Source organism: Hemiscyllium ocellatum, chromosome 13 (assembly GCF_020745735.1).
Source record: "Hemiscyllium ocellatum isolate sHemOce1 chromosome 13, sHemOce1.pat.X.cur, whole genome shotgun sequence".
Taxonomy (NCBI): Eukaryota; Metazoa; Chordata; class Chondrichthyes; order Orectolobiformes; family Hemiscylliidae; genus Hemiscyllium; species Hemiscyllium ocellatum.
The window spans coordinates 61,335,913-61,349,226 of NC_083413.1; positions in this window are offsets into that span (position 1 = coordinate 61,335,913).

Here is a 13,314-nt window from a genome sequence, read left to right on the forward strand (position 1 = left end):
CTGTGAAATGTCCTGTCTTCTTATGATAAGTCATTATCTAAATTTAGATTGGTGTAGTGTCACCTCACCAAGGGACCCTAGCAGGCTATCCTCGATTGGAAGCAACTTTTTCTAGCACTACATAACACAAAACAAGAATGACGGCATGATGAGCCAGAACAATCCTTGGAAAGTATCTAAACTAGATTGAGTTGGGATATCTGATCACCATGGACGAGTTGGACTGAAGGGTCTGTTTCCATGCTACACACCTGTATGACTGCCACTTCAATGATTTTATTCTTCAATGAGATGCCCAGAATGCACAGTACATGAGTTGATGAACTACCTTCCTTGCTAGCTGTAAGTCATCCATGTCCCACAAATCTTCAGGGTACCGAGAAAACAGCATCTCAATTCTGTGATGGTGCATTTATTGTCTCTGACTATAAGCATCATGAAAAATGTGGCTATAGGAAAGGATGTCACATCTCATCTTTTAATCGCACTAAGTAAGAACTGTTGGTTTCTTTTTATTCATTCTTGGGGTGTGGGTGTTTCTGGTTAGGCCAGCATTTATTTTCCATGCCTAATTGCTCAGAGGGCAGTTAAGAGTCAACTATCTTATTGTGGGTCTGGAGTCACAAGTAGACTAGATCAAACAAGGATGGCGGTTTCCCTCCCTAAAGGTCATCAGTGAATCAGATGAGTTTTTCCTGACTATCAACAATGGATTCATGGTCATCATTAGAACTTTAGTTCCAGATTTTTTATTGAATTCAAATTCTACCACCTGCCGTGGTCAAGATTCCCAAATCATTATCTGGGTCTCTAGATTAACAGTCCAGTGATAATACCTGTCGGAGAATTTAGCTCAATTAATCAGAGATCACAACCACACAGGTCGGACTGAGAACTGACAAGGATTTATTTAACAAACAGTGAGATCGTGGAAGAGACTTGACCCCACTGAAATTGTCATTGACAGCTGTTCAGAAGGAACCACAGTTTCTTCCCCAACCAGAGAATACAGTGGAGTTTTATACCCTTGCAACACTGAAGTGTGAGTTATGATATAATGGTGTGAGTTGTACAACAAAGAGAAATAAAGCTCATTCATTGAAGAGATTCAAGTATCTAAGTGTCTCACAATGAGTTTCTTAATTTACACAGGAGATTCCGATCCTTGGCTGGAGTAGGTGTTCGTGGGTTTCATCCTGGTATCAAGGTGTTATTGAGGGGGCAAGTGAAGTACCTTTGGTGCCTCCTTGTCTGGCCACATTTTGTGAAGGCTTGACTCCTAGTGGGAGCAGCTGTGCCCTAAGGACATCAGAGGTGCTGGGCTATTGTGGGGTGCAAGGCTCATTATCAGTTAATCTGAAGAAGTATATTTCCCTTGGTCTGGAGCTGGATGAGTCATGTCCTGAGGTCTGTGTGATATCCGGGGCGGCTGGTTTGGCCAATTTATGGCATTGTGGGTAGGCTTAGTGGCTAATTGCAGACATTTTGTGTTGTCTGTTTTGCAGCCATGTCTTGGGGAGGCCGGGACCCGTATGTTTTTTTCCACAATACCACAGGGCATTGCCTAACTGGCCAGCAACTTCTGTTACCTCAAGTCCACAGTGACAAACACTACACTTTATACAGAACTTGATACATGCATGGGGAAAGCAGCTACCATCTTTGATTGACTTATGAATGTGCATGCACTAATGTCTGACTGACTTTTAGAACCAAGATTTTGGATTATGAGACCAGTGTTCCCTGCACTGATCAAATATAAAGCTGATAGAAATAGCTGTTTTGAGGCAAGCTGATCATACATCAGCTAAGCTGGATAGCTTTGCTGAACCATATACCTTGTAACACATCAATCAAACATTACTTCTTTATGGTAAGCAATTGACTTTGTAACAGATAGGTCAATTGCACGTTAAAAGGCTAGAAATTCACTATGGTGGCCATTTTTAAATGGCATGATTAAAAGGGAAGAAATGGTTAGGAATGTCAAACTAATGAGGATCTTTAGTGTTTTCTATCCCAGACAATTGTGAGCGTTCAAATGTTGAATATTGTCAATCAGATATTTGATAATGACATTAAGTGAAGAAAAGCATATCGTTATTGTGCAGGAAACTGGAGTTGAAGTACAAGATCAATCATGATAGTATGAAATGGTGGAAAAGTTTTGATTAGCATGAATGACTTACTCCTTGTCATAGGGTCCAGATTAGAGTGGTGCTGGAAAAGCACAGCAGGTCAGGCAGCATCTGAGGAGCAGGAAAATCAACGTTTCGAGCAAAAGCCGTTCATCAGGAATGGGGCTCCTTGTACTATTTTTATCGTAATGAGGAAGTTAGAAAGCCACAAGGGATCTGTTCCATGTTTCACTTCTCCTTTAAGGCACATTGGGGACTCATGGATTAAACATTCCACTGCCAAAAAGTCTCACTGCAATATCAGTTGGAAGCCTGTCGTCTTACAATATAGACAGAACATCTCAGTAGGGAGGAGGCTGACTGTATCCCAGAAGAGGAGTTTAGTGGAGCCACACATGTGGATTCCCCTATATCCTCAGAAAGAGGGATTTGTCCTTCCCAAGCAAGACTGATAGCCCTGGCCCCAACCTTGTTAAACTGCCGCCTGCTCCCATTGTCTTACTTCCCTTCCATATTAGCATAGGTACGTGCTTTGAGAACATTTAAAGCAGGCAAGACCCTTCTGTCTTACTCTCTTCCCATCAACATATATTCATGAAGAATACGATAATCAGTTCCTATAATCCATTTACACATTATCACAGGACATCAACATTCATCAGGCTTTGTAAATTTATAATTACCTACTTTAAACTATGAAATAACAATCGACCATGTGAGTGATAAACCTTTTGTTTAATCCTTATTAAAAAAAACTGTCTTTGTGAGTAGGCCAGAGATTCATGGAGAAGTGTCACCAAAGTAGACATATGACTACTTTTGGGGACATTGACAATCTCTCGCCGGCTGTCCGATAATAAAACATCTACTTTTGAGCAGAAACTTGTGTCGTCTGGATTTGTGGAAAATAGACATCAATAGGACCACTTATTTGGTAGTAACCAAATGTACCATGAGCTACTCAAGAATGCTGTTTTTGAAAAATATGAATGCACACTTTAAATTTACATGGACAGAAAAGGTAGTATGGCAGCCATGAGGGTTATTACCCGTGAGTTGTGAAAATGCAAAGTTAGCTCTGGAGTGGTTGTTCCCAAATATAGCTCCAGTATTTAGAGGTGTCTATAAATTCTGAATCTTGCTTCCTGCCTGTGCAGCACAAAGTAGAAAGCATTCACCAGTTATCAATAATGTCATAGATTTCCAAAATTCATTCAGATTCTCCCAGAGATACCTGGCACATCAGTCAATACAATATTTAAACACACAGATCAGGAAAAAATGGAAGCCAGGTGAAAACAGTGCAAGGAGTGTTCTGCCTCACCAATGCTCAACGGACCCCTTCCCATGACCACCTTCTGCCCCAAGTGTAACAAAGCCTGTGGTAGCTACATTGGTCTATACAACCACCTGCAGACTCACCCTGAGAATGAAAGAGAGTCATCCCCATCGGTAAGGGGCTGCCAATGGTGATGATGAGGATTACATTATTTTAAGACAATTAGGCCACTATCTTTTCAGTTATAATTGAGATGCAAGATATCTTTTGTAAAACTGTATTTAAGCCATTTTGTTGTTTTACTAAAACCTGGGCATAAAACTAATGAGTTTCACATGACATCAGTAGTTCTCATGTAATAGAGATGGGTTTTATCTCATTGTGTGACTGTGAGTTTGAGATATGCTATTACTATTATTTGGCTTTTAAGCAAGATAGCTTCAATTGTTGTTATATGTGTGATTGTATATTAAATATATGTCAACTGTTTTAAGTAGTATCTCTTCTACAATCTTTTATGATCTGTACTTAATGGTGAAAGGATGTTGTATCTGCACATCAGTGTTGCTTGCACATTTGTTTTAATAGAGAGGGGATGCAGCTACAGGGATCTGTAATCAGGACAGATGTCTCATAAAATTGACTTTGACTGTTGCCAAGAGTAAAAATAGCCATGGAAATATTGTAACAGTTCATAAAGAGGTGAAGCAAAAGCTTTCTCATGGTTTATAGTGTTCTACATTAATACTAACTCAAGAATTGAATTTAATTGAATTGAATATCCTTTATTTTCATGTGCATTCAATATAAATACAGTGAAAATTGCGTACAGTCGCTCGGATGTAAGCACCATTCACAGAATACAATAAAGAAAAGCTTAAAGAGAGTCCAACTTTTTTTTTGTTGCTACAGCATACCACCACCAGAGACTCGCTCAGGATTTCCCAGCCCACGTCAGAACATGGAAACAAGAGTTCCACTCCCAACTCCACAGGCTAGCACAGCATCTCTACAGCCTCTGAAGGCATCAGCCACCTCTCCGGAGCCCTTCGAAGCCACTTCCTGCTAAAGAGCTCTCTTCACCAGGTAAATTTGAGGAAAAAAAAGAGGTAAAAGGGAAAAGGCAAAACAAAATGCAGCCAAGGAGGATAAGCCTGGTCACGGGAGCCTAAGGCTGCCTACTCCGCAACTGTCATCTTGTTTGTGAGAGTTAGCTAAGAATCAGAGTGCTCAGATAGCAGCAATAATTGAGAGAGAGCATGCTCGGATGAAGAAGTGCTGCAACTCTTTGTCGTTAATGCATTATGCAAAAACTTATGAATCATGACTAAATTTTCAAGTGCCCTTGCAGCTAACTTTCTATTCCCCAGATACACACTCAAACTTCAAGCTTCAATTCAAGCAGTTCTATGGTACTAAATCTGCTATCAACTTATGAACTGGTTTTCATGCTGCATGTTATTTCTGTATTATACATGTATTACCATTGTAAAGATTTAATTCTTTATCCATTTGTTGTTTTGAATAATTTAGGTTGCAAATTGAATAACAACATTTCAGGCCAAATAATCACAGTGAATCAAATACTAAAATAATTGGAAACTGCTTCAGATGAAACTTGGGAATGTCATTTAAATTTCAATCTTCTCACTAAATATATATACTTACTCTTTGAAAGACTTCAAACGCAGTGTTTGAAGCAATGTATAAAATCTGGGCTTTTGAGTGGTTTCCTTAGATGACCTTGGGCAGAGTAAAGAGGAAACAAAAACTATGAAAAAAATGTGACATTCTCATTAAAAACGGTCCCAAAAACAATTCTGAGTTCAAAAAACTTCAGTTGCACAGATGGAATATTAATGAAGATGGGTAGTTAGGTACTGATAGAGGAAGTCAAATTCCATTAACGACTACTTAGCTTGAGGAAATACCACATAAACAAAAAAACATATTGTGATCAAATGAATTGATAAACAAAACTTTTGGAGTACAAAAAGGTGAGTTTAAAAAACTAGCTCACAATAAAAGCTGGAAATTGATGTCGGCCCACAGGAAATATCCCTTGTACCAGACAAAGGTTGTCTGCATTTGACCAGATTGGAAACATTAACACCAAAGAGAGTTAAAGTTTTCACTCTCTGTTCTGGTTCAATGTAACCAATGTGGCTGAAATCAAAAACATATTTGTTGAAAGAAAATTAAAAGATTGTTTAATGATGTGACAAATCCCATGTCATCCAGGTAAGAGATGTCTGCGTTAGATATCCCCATTAAAAGCCTCCAGTTTTACTTTCCACACAGGTCAGATAACTCCTGATCTAATCTGTTGAATAGTATCCAGAGCAACCTAGATCTGACTGAAAAGTACACAACTGTTCTGGTTTGAGATATTGACAAAATTCTTTTTCAAAAAATATTCAACAAATTCCAAAGCAGACCAAATACCCAATGAATTAAGGTCTAAATCCTTACAAATGGGATGAATGGGATATCATAATAACCGATTAGAGCCTCTGTTTTAACTTAGCGTTACCATATTCTCATGACACAAACGTGTCATTAGTTCCGACTTCACTCTCAGAACTTGGGCATTTAAGCTAGGCTGACTACTCAATGCAATATCGAGGTAGTGTTGCATTGTCAAAGGTGTTGTCTGTTGGCTTGAGACTACACTTTGAGATAAATGATCCCATTTAAAGAAGAACAAATGAGTTTTCCTAATGACATAAGAATTCTCAGGGCCTCATTGTGAACAAATTTAATAATAAGGACTACAATTCAACACGATGCCACTGACTGTGAAGTGTTTCGAGGTTCCTCAAGGATATTAAAGCTTCAGTATAAATTCAAATCCTTTTTTTTTAATAACTACTTCAAGTTATTGTATGTAGGATTCTACTGATCACATGGATATTCAATACATTCTTCTGCCTCGCTAGAGCAGACCAAAAAGGTACAGCGTGCAGTCAAATTAATATATTTATGTAGAATTTGAGTAAGTATTTAGAAACATAAAAATTGCAAGTTGTGAAAATTTATTTAGAAATTAGAAAAGATAGAATCAGTCCATAGTTAATAGAAAGATTCTGAAGAGAATGTGATTTTTATACTATTTGATGAATATCTGGAGTTCTGGATAAATTAATTTTTCAATAGACCCGCACAATGCAACATTGTACCTGGGTAACAGGAACTTCTTAATGTTCTACAACGTTAAGATCTCCAAATTGAACCAAAGCCAAATAACCGAATGTGTGATTTTTTGCATGGGAATACTTCCATGTTATTGTCATATCTTTGAAGCCAGCTCACATTTGCTTTGAACTGGGGTGTTATCACCTGGATTCTGTTGTCCTGCAATCACTTTGTTTTCATAGTTCATTTGAGTAAATTAATTTATCCATTCAGTGGTCTGCAAATCTGCATAAGGTAAGATTTCAAATAGCTGTCTTCACTATCAATTTTTTAAAAAATCATTAATTTCTGAACAGAGATTTTGATGCAAAGTAATCCTTTCAGGACAGATATTGTCCATTGGCATTTATTGTGCAGATAGTTATGTCAATTGTCATCACAAGATTTTGCTCAGAAATACATTTGGCTGAAGCTAATTTTTAAATTGCACATCCTGTTACCTAAAACAATGTAAAATACAATGCAGACACCATTTATTCTGTAAACATTGAAATATTTTGAATACTTTCAGAACTGGAATAGTGTTATTACACCTTTGGGTTCATTTTACATTGCAAAAGTCTCAGGAAATAATTATGTGAATTTATTCACCATGTAATAACTTCCACTGCTTTGTCATTACTCTAACCAAAACTCTTGGTGAACATAGTTCCATTCCTAGTTATGTCAGTTAAGTCAATGACAATCAGCTTACTATATTCATGCTAATTTTCTCACAAAGCTTGTGTGACTGATCAACAATGATTCAGGTCAATGTATTTAAATTAACATGTTAAACAAAAAAGTAAATTTAATAAATACAAAGCTGCTATCTAGAAACAATTACAAAATGAGGATTACTGTTCCCTTTCCAGGATTCAAATACAAAAATCCAGCCCAGCAGTGGAATATGGTGCTGTCCAAAGTGCCATCAACTGGAAAAGACATTAAAGCAAGATAAAAGATCTCAAACTATTTTAAAGAATAGCAGAGAGGATGGTACTGGTGTCATGGCTAACATTTCTTCCTCAGTCGACATCATAAAATAAATTACCTGGTCATATCAACTGTTACTTCATGGGACCTTGTTGTTCAGAAATGAGCAACCTGAAACTACCTGTGGAGACAGGTCATAAACTATAGGTCTCTCTGATAGAAGAGATAGAGCAAAAATGAAACCTCCATACATACAGAAAGAAACATTCATGAAAACATCATAAAAATAATAGATTTTGCTTAGAAATACATTTGGCTGAAGCTAATTTTCAAATTGCATACATCCTGTTACCTAAAGCAAGGTAAAATTTAATGGCTTGTTGCTGTCATATCAAAAACACAACGCATAACTTGCACTGAAAGACAATGCTTTGCAGTTTCTACATTCACACCCAGCTGTAATTATGCAATTACATGGTCTTTGGTGGGCAAAGGTAGCTTTCCTTACAATGGGTGTGGTTGTCTGTAGGCTGACTGGTAGAATTTTACTCCCCAGCATGGCATGAAGCATTTACTTATACAATGTACTTCCACACAGGGCACTTGCTCATGCATCTGACATGGGCATCTCTGCAATTGGATATTTTGGGCATTGCTTCAAATGTGAAGACAACATCAAAGAAGAAAGTAATTACAACATTGTTAGGAAGTCCAGCAAATAAACAACCTGCAGTAACTTTCACACAGCCTGAAGAGGAAGAAGCAGCAGGTGAAAATCAGAAAAGGAGGTGGAGGGGCATGACGTGACTCTGCATCCACAGGCCTCACCGGCCTTTGCTCCATGTCTGAAAGGCAGTGCAAGTGCCATTTAAGATTGTCCCCAGCCAGCATGAATGAAATGTGTCATCTGCTGGAGCAGGAGTTGCACTCAGAAGGATTAGGAGCAAATCCTATTCTCATGGTCATCGAGGTCATAATTGCCCTGAATTTCTGCACAAGTGGATCATTTCAAGAAACATCTGGGGACCTGTGTGGAATTTCACAATGCTCAATATTAATGAATGCATTCAGGATGTCACTGATGCCATTTTCACTAACTCACTGTTGTTCATGTCCTTCGCTCATGATGAAACAAGTCAAAAAGTTCGGCAAATGGAATTCTCCATTGTCGCTTTCTTCCCAGGTGCAGAGTGCTATCAAATGGACACTTGAGAGTTCTCTATTATCAAAGTGCAGAGTTTATCAACAGAATAGCCTGTCATTGCAACAATGTTCATATTCTAAGTACCAAATCTTGGAGGTTTGTGCTAGATATCTTGATAGGTGGCATGACTCTTATATGTTAGAGAGCTCACAGCTTCCTGCCTCATTCCAAGGTCGTTAGGTCTTGTTGGGATGCTGCTGGGAGACCAAGGCTACACCTTCCATAACTGACTTACAACTGGCAGATTTCCTACGGTTCCAGATGTACCACTCCCAAAATGTCAAGCTCCCAGATGAGCAGGAGTGACCTGACTCACTTCTTTATGTATCCTTCCCTGCCACCCAGCATTAGTCATATTAAGGTTAAATTATAAAGGAACCTCTCATCTTTGGATGCTTGCTCACAGACCAAATGAATTTATGTTTTAAAAAGGATCCAATTTAATAATACTTTCTTGAGTTAACAAAGAGTGAGGTAATAATTGTGAGAGAAATAGGAAAAGAAAACACATACACATAGATTAGAAATGAACTGTGAGTCCTAAAAAGCTAAAAATTAAATGATATGTGATTTTGTCTCTGAGTTGTTCGAGGAGAGGAGATAGTGGAATGTTGATCGTCGAGCAGTCGATTTCAGGATTTTTAGCTTTGCAGCTTTGTTGAAATTCTTTTTCCCTGTTTTCTTTTGATGGTGGTTGGCAGCATTCAGAGCAAGAGAGTCCTTTGTCCATCCTATTTCATTTTGACTGGCTTGGCAGAATGAACTTAATTATATTGATTCTGAACCTCAGCCTTAGAAGACTGCAGTTGTCTTCCTAGTCTCCACTTCTGAAGAGCATATGACAATGATGTGGGAAATCCTTTCTGCGCTATACTGCAAAGCACTGCCAGAGCTGTCCAGGTATCAAAACCTATTTTAAGGAAGATATAATTTTTTAGATGCAGCATCCTTTTATTAATGGTTATAAAACTGTTGAACACTTTATCCCAACTTTAGCCAAGACAATAGTTTAAGCTGTTGTTGTGGTTTGAATATCTGTGACATTGTCTTTAACCCTACAGGAAAAATTTAATTCACTAGCCGTTGACTCTATTTCTCTTCTAACCATTATTGAAGCTGGACCATATAATTTGCAAGCTGGGGTGTCCTATGCGACCCCTATTTCCCTGTAAGCTCAAATACCCAAGGATGTCCTGGTCAGCTTCACACCTTGCTCGGTCAGTGAAATTGAGTCAAGCTTTCCTGTCTAACTCGTAATTTTCAATCACCCATTAAATTTTAAAATATGAATTCTCCAAATGCCTTTTTGTTTCTGTTATAAAGTATGCATCATTTTTATTTTTTCTATATTTTTGATTGTGGACTGAAATGAGAAAAGAACTGATGTAAAAGCCAAGGATTGGTGAGCGATTGCTGCGCTTGCGAAAAGCAAGCTACCTGACACTCATTGGAAGTGCTGTTTACGCTATTTTTGGTTCAGGCAATTGGGGAAGGTCTAATTTGCAGAGGAGCTGAAGTGAAGGGTTTTTACTGATGGAGATTTGGTTGGCAGCAAATCTGTGGATTAGTGACCAATGAGTGGATTCAATGAGAAAGGCCCTCTGCCTGTCAACAACTATATCATTTGTTTCCCAGGTATGAACGTTTGAAGCAGAAATTATTGGATCTCTGGAGGAGAAGAAACTGTTTCTCCTCTGCAGTAAGAAGCATTTCAAGCCTGAAGATGGCCAGTTTATTTCGTCTCAACAGTTGCTGTAAGCTGTGACTTGTAAATAATAAGTCAGATACCTTTATATATGTGAACTAATACTTCATGTATCCTGCAAACAGGTAGAAGCACCAGCAAAAGAGAGGTTGAGAGCAGCATTCCGATCAGCAAATGGATCAGATCAGCACACCCCATAGACAGGGATCATTAAATTGCCTTTGTGTCTTTCCCTCTATCCATAGCATCTATGATTTGTTTGTGCCTGACTCCATATATGTAGAGGGGGAGTTTATAAATGGGTTAGTTTTTTAACTAGTTGAGTTGTTTACAGTTCATAACTAAAAAAAATTTGAACTACAGAAAAACAGTTAATCACAAAAACCTCGTTTGTGTTTTCTGTCAATCTGAGTCATAAAAGCAGGCTTGTTGGGGAATTCTATACACTTTATGAAATGTGTAACCTTTGCAAAGACTCTGGGAATAATGGGACTTTATTTTCAGCACACTATCCCAGTAAGGTGTAACACTGTGAGTTCTCCAGTCCTTTCAAGGTATCCGCACACTGCCAAGTCTGGCCTCTGGAGCATCCATGGATTTCATCAGTTCACCAATGGTGGATATGCCTTCAGTTGCTTTATCATCTGGAATTTCCTCACAAAACCATTTGACCCTGCCTCTTCCTTTAAGATAATTCTTAAAACCTGCCTCATCTGTCCGAATATGTCTTTATGTAGCTTCTGGAATATTTGGAAATGCTCCTGTGAAGGACCGGGGGATATTTTACTATGTTTAAGACACTATATATAGTAGAACTTTGATTATCCACACGAGACAGGCAGGGAGTATTTTGTTCGGATAATTGACGTTCAGATAATCGATCTGATTGTAAACAAGCAGTAATTTATTAGTGCCGGTTTTCCAAACATTTTTTGGTTATCCAGCAATGCACGCTATAATGCCATTTAACTGATAACTGAATGGTGAGTTGTCTTATGCTGTTTTTATGGGATCTTGAGATCTTGTTTGGATAATCCAAAATTCGGATAATTGATGTTCAGATAATTGAGGTTGTACTGTAATTGCATGTTGCCGTTGAATGAAAATGTTCTTTCCAACAGTTGTACAAAATTTTCCTTTCTCTGGTTCCAACCTATTATTGTAGTATCCACCATAAATTAAAGGTTCAGATATTGTTCAATAAGGTCCCTTCCCAATTCACTCCTTTTTATTTTAGTGACATTAGGGTTCTTACAAGTCCTCCAATGCTCAGGAACAGCTAGATGGTTATATTCAGCATTACTTTCTTAATTGAAATGACCATGGATTCAAAGTTGGGTCTGACCAGGCAATTGTCCAGTTATACCTGGACAACTTTCAACTGCAACTCCGCTGACCTTGGAAAACAATTTAGAATAGTTTGCTTTGTTTGGTGCCATTCTGCAATGAGGGCCATTGTCACATCCCTTTCAATTGCTGCTTCTGCAACATGCTTAGTATACCCGTGACATCAACTTTAACTCAATGCCTTGAGTTTGGCAGTGATGAATGTAATTTGTCATTGATTTGCCCGTTCTTCAGAAGTGCATGTAATCATGTGCTCTGTGCAGCAACCCTGACCTTTTAGTATCTACTTGAGGATGGTCCAAAATACCATTACATTATTCATTTTATCAAAGGTTCACCAAATTAAAACAAATTTGATTTCAGAGGCAGTGTGGATTATTCGACCAGTGAGTGAATACACTTTATGATTGGAGGATTAATGAATTTTTACGAATCTTTGATCTGCAAACCGCTTCAGGGAAGTCACTTTTTGCTGTTTAATTAGAAGCTGTGTAATGTTTTCTGCAGTATTTCAAGTTCTTTAATTTATTAAGCTGTGATATATCTCATGGTAACTCATTTTTCTTTTATCTTTACTTACCATCTGAGAACATTTTTAGAAATTAAATATGTTCACTTAATGGGAATAGAAGATAATGTTGAATAAATCCAAAAATTATAACTAGTTCCTTCTCGTCTACTCAGAAGAGCAGAATAAAATTTGAACTTTGCTGGATTTGTGTGTGAAGACAGTGAGTGACTCCACCAACTGTCTGCATATCTATTTTCTGTCAATTAAGCAGGATTGAAATTGCCCAATTATATCTTTTATAATCTATCTTTTTCATAATATTGATGGTTAACTTATAATTCATTAAGGCTAATTTCCAACAGTAGTTTAGCAACTGAATCATATCAGTATCTGCAGGATTAGGCTCCCTCTGATGGATGCAGATTTAAACACATTATTCAGTACCATGCAGGACAGAACGACGAAGCCATCTTCTTGTGTAAAAATATTCTTCTCTCCCTACAATTAATCTGAATTGTTTTTCATCCCTCCCTTTAGGGCACTAAGTACTTACTTATTTGGGCTAGCCTAGTTGTAATGGCATATTTTTAGTGCCGGCTATGAATAATTACAAATTATGAATAAATCATGTAATCAAAGCTTCATTGTTACTGTATAAACCTTGCCCCTACGGTAACAGTTCCATCACTGAAATAAAATGTTGTTTCATTATACAGTTGTTAAGGCTATCAGGCTGACTATGGGTGAAGTTATGTGGGGGTAATTACTTGCAGAATTAAATGGAATGAAACATTTTCAAATGCCACATTGCTATTAATGTAATTTTTCTGGTGCAATCACACAACTTAACTTCGTCTAAGCATCTTGACAGACTCTGCTTGTTACATAGCAATCCTCAGGTCAGTGGAGATCAGAGAAAATGAACAATTCATATTAAATAAAATGGTTGCCTGTCAGAAACAAGTGGTAAAACTGATTTATAAATATGTCAAATCAATCTCATTATTTGACGTATCTACT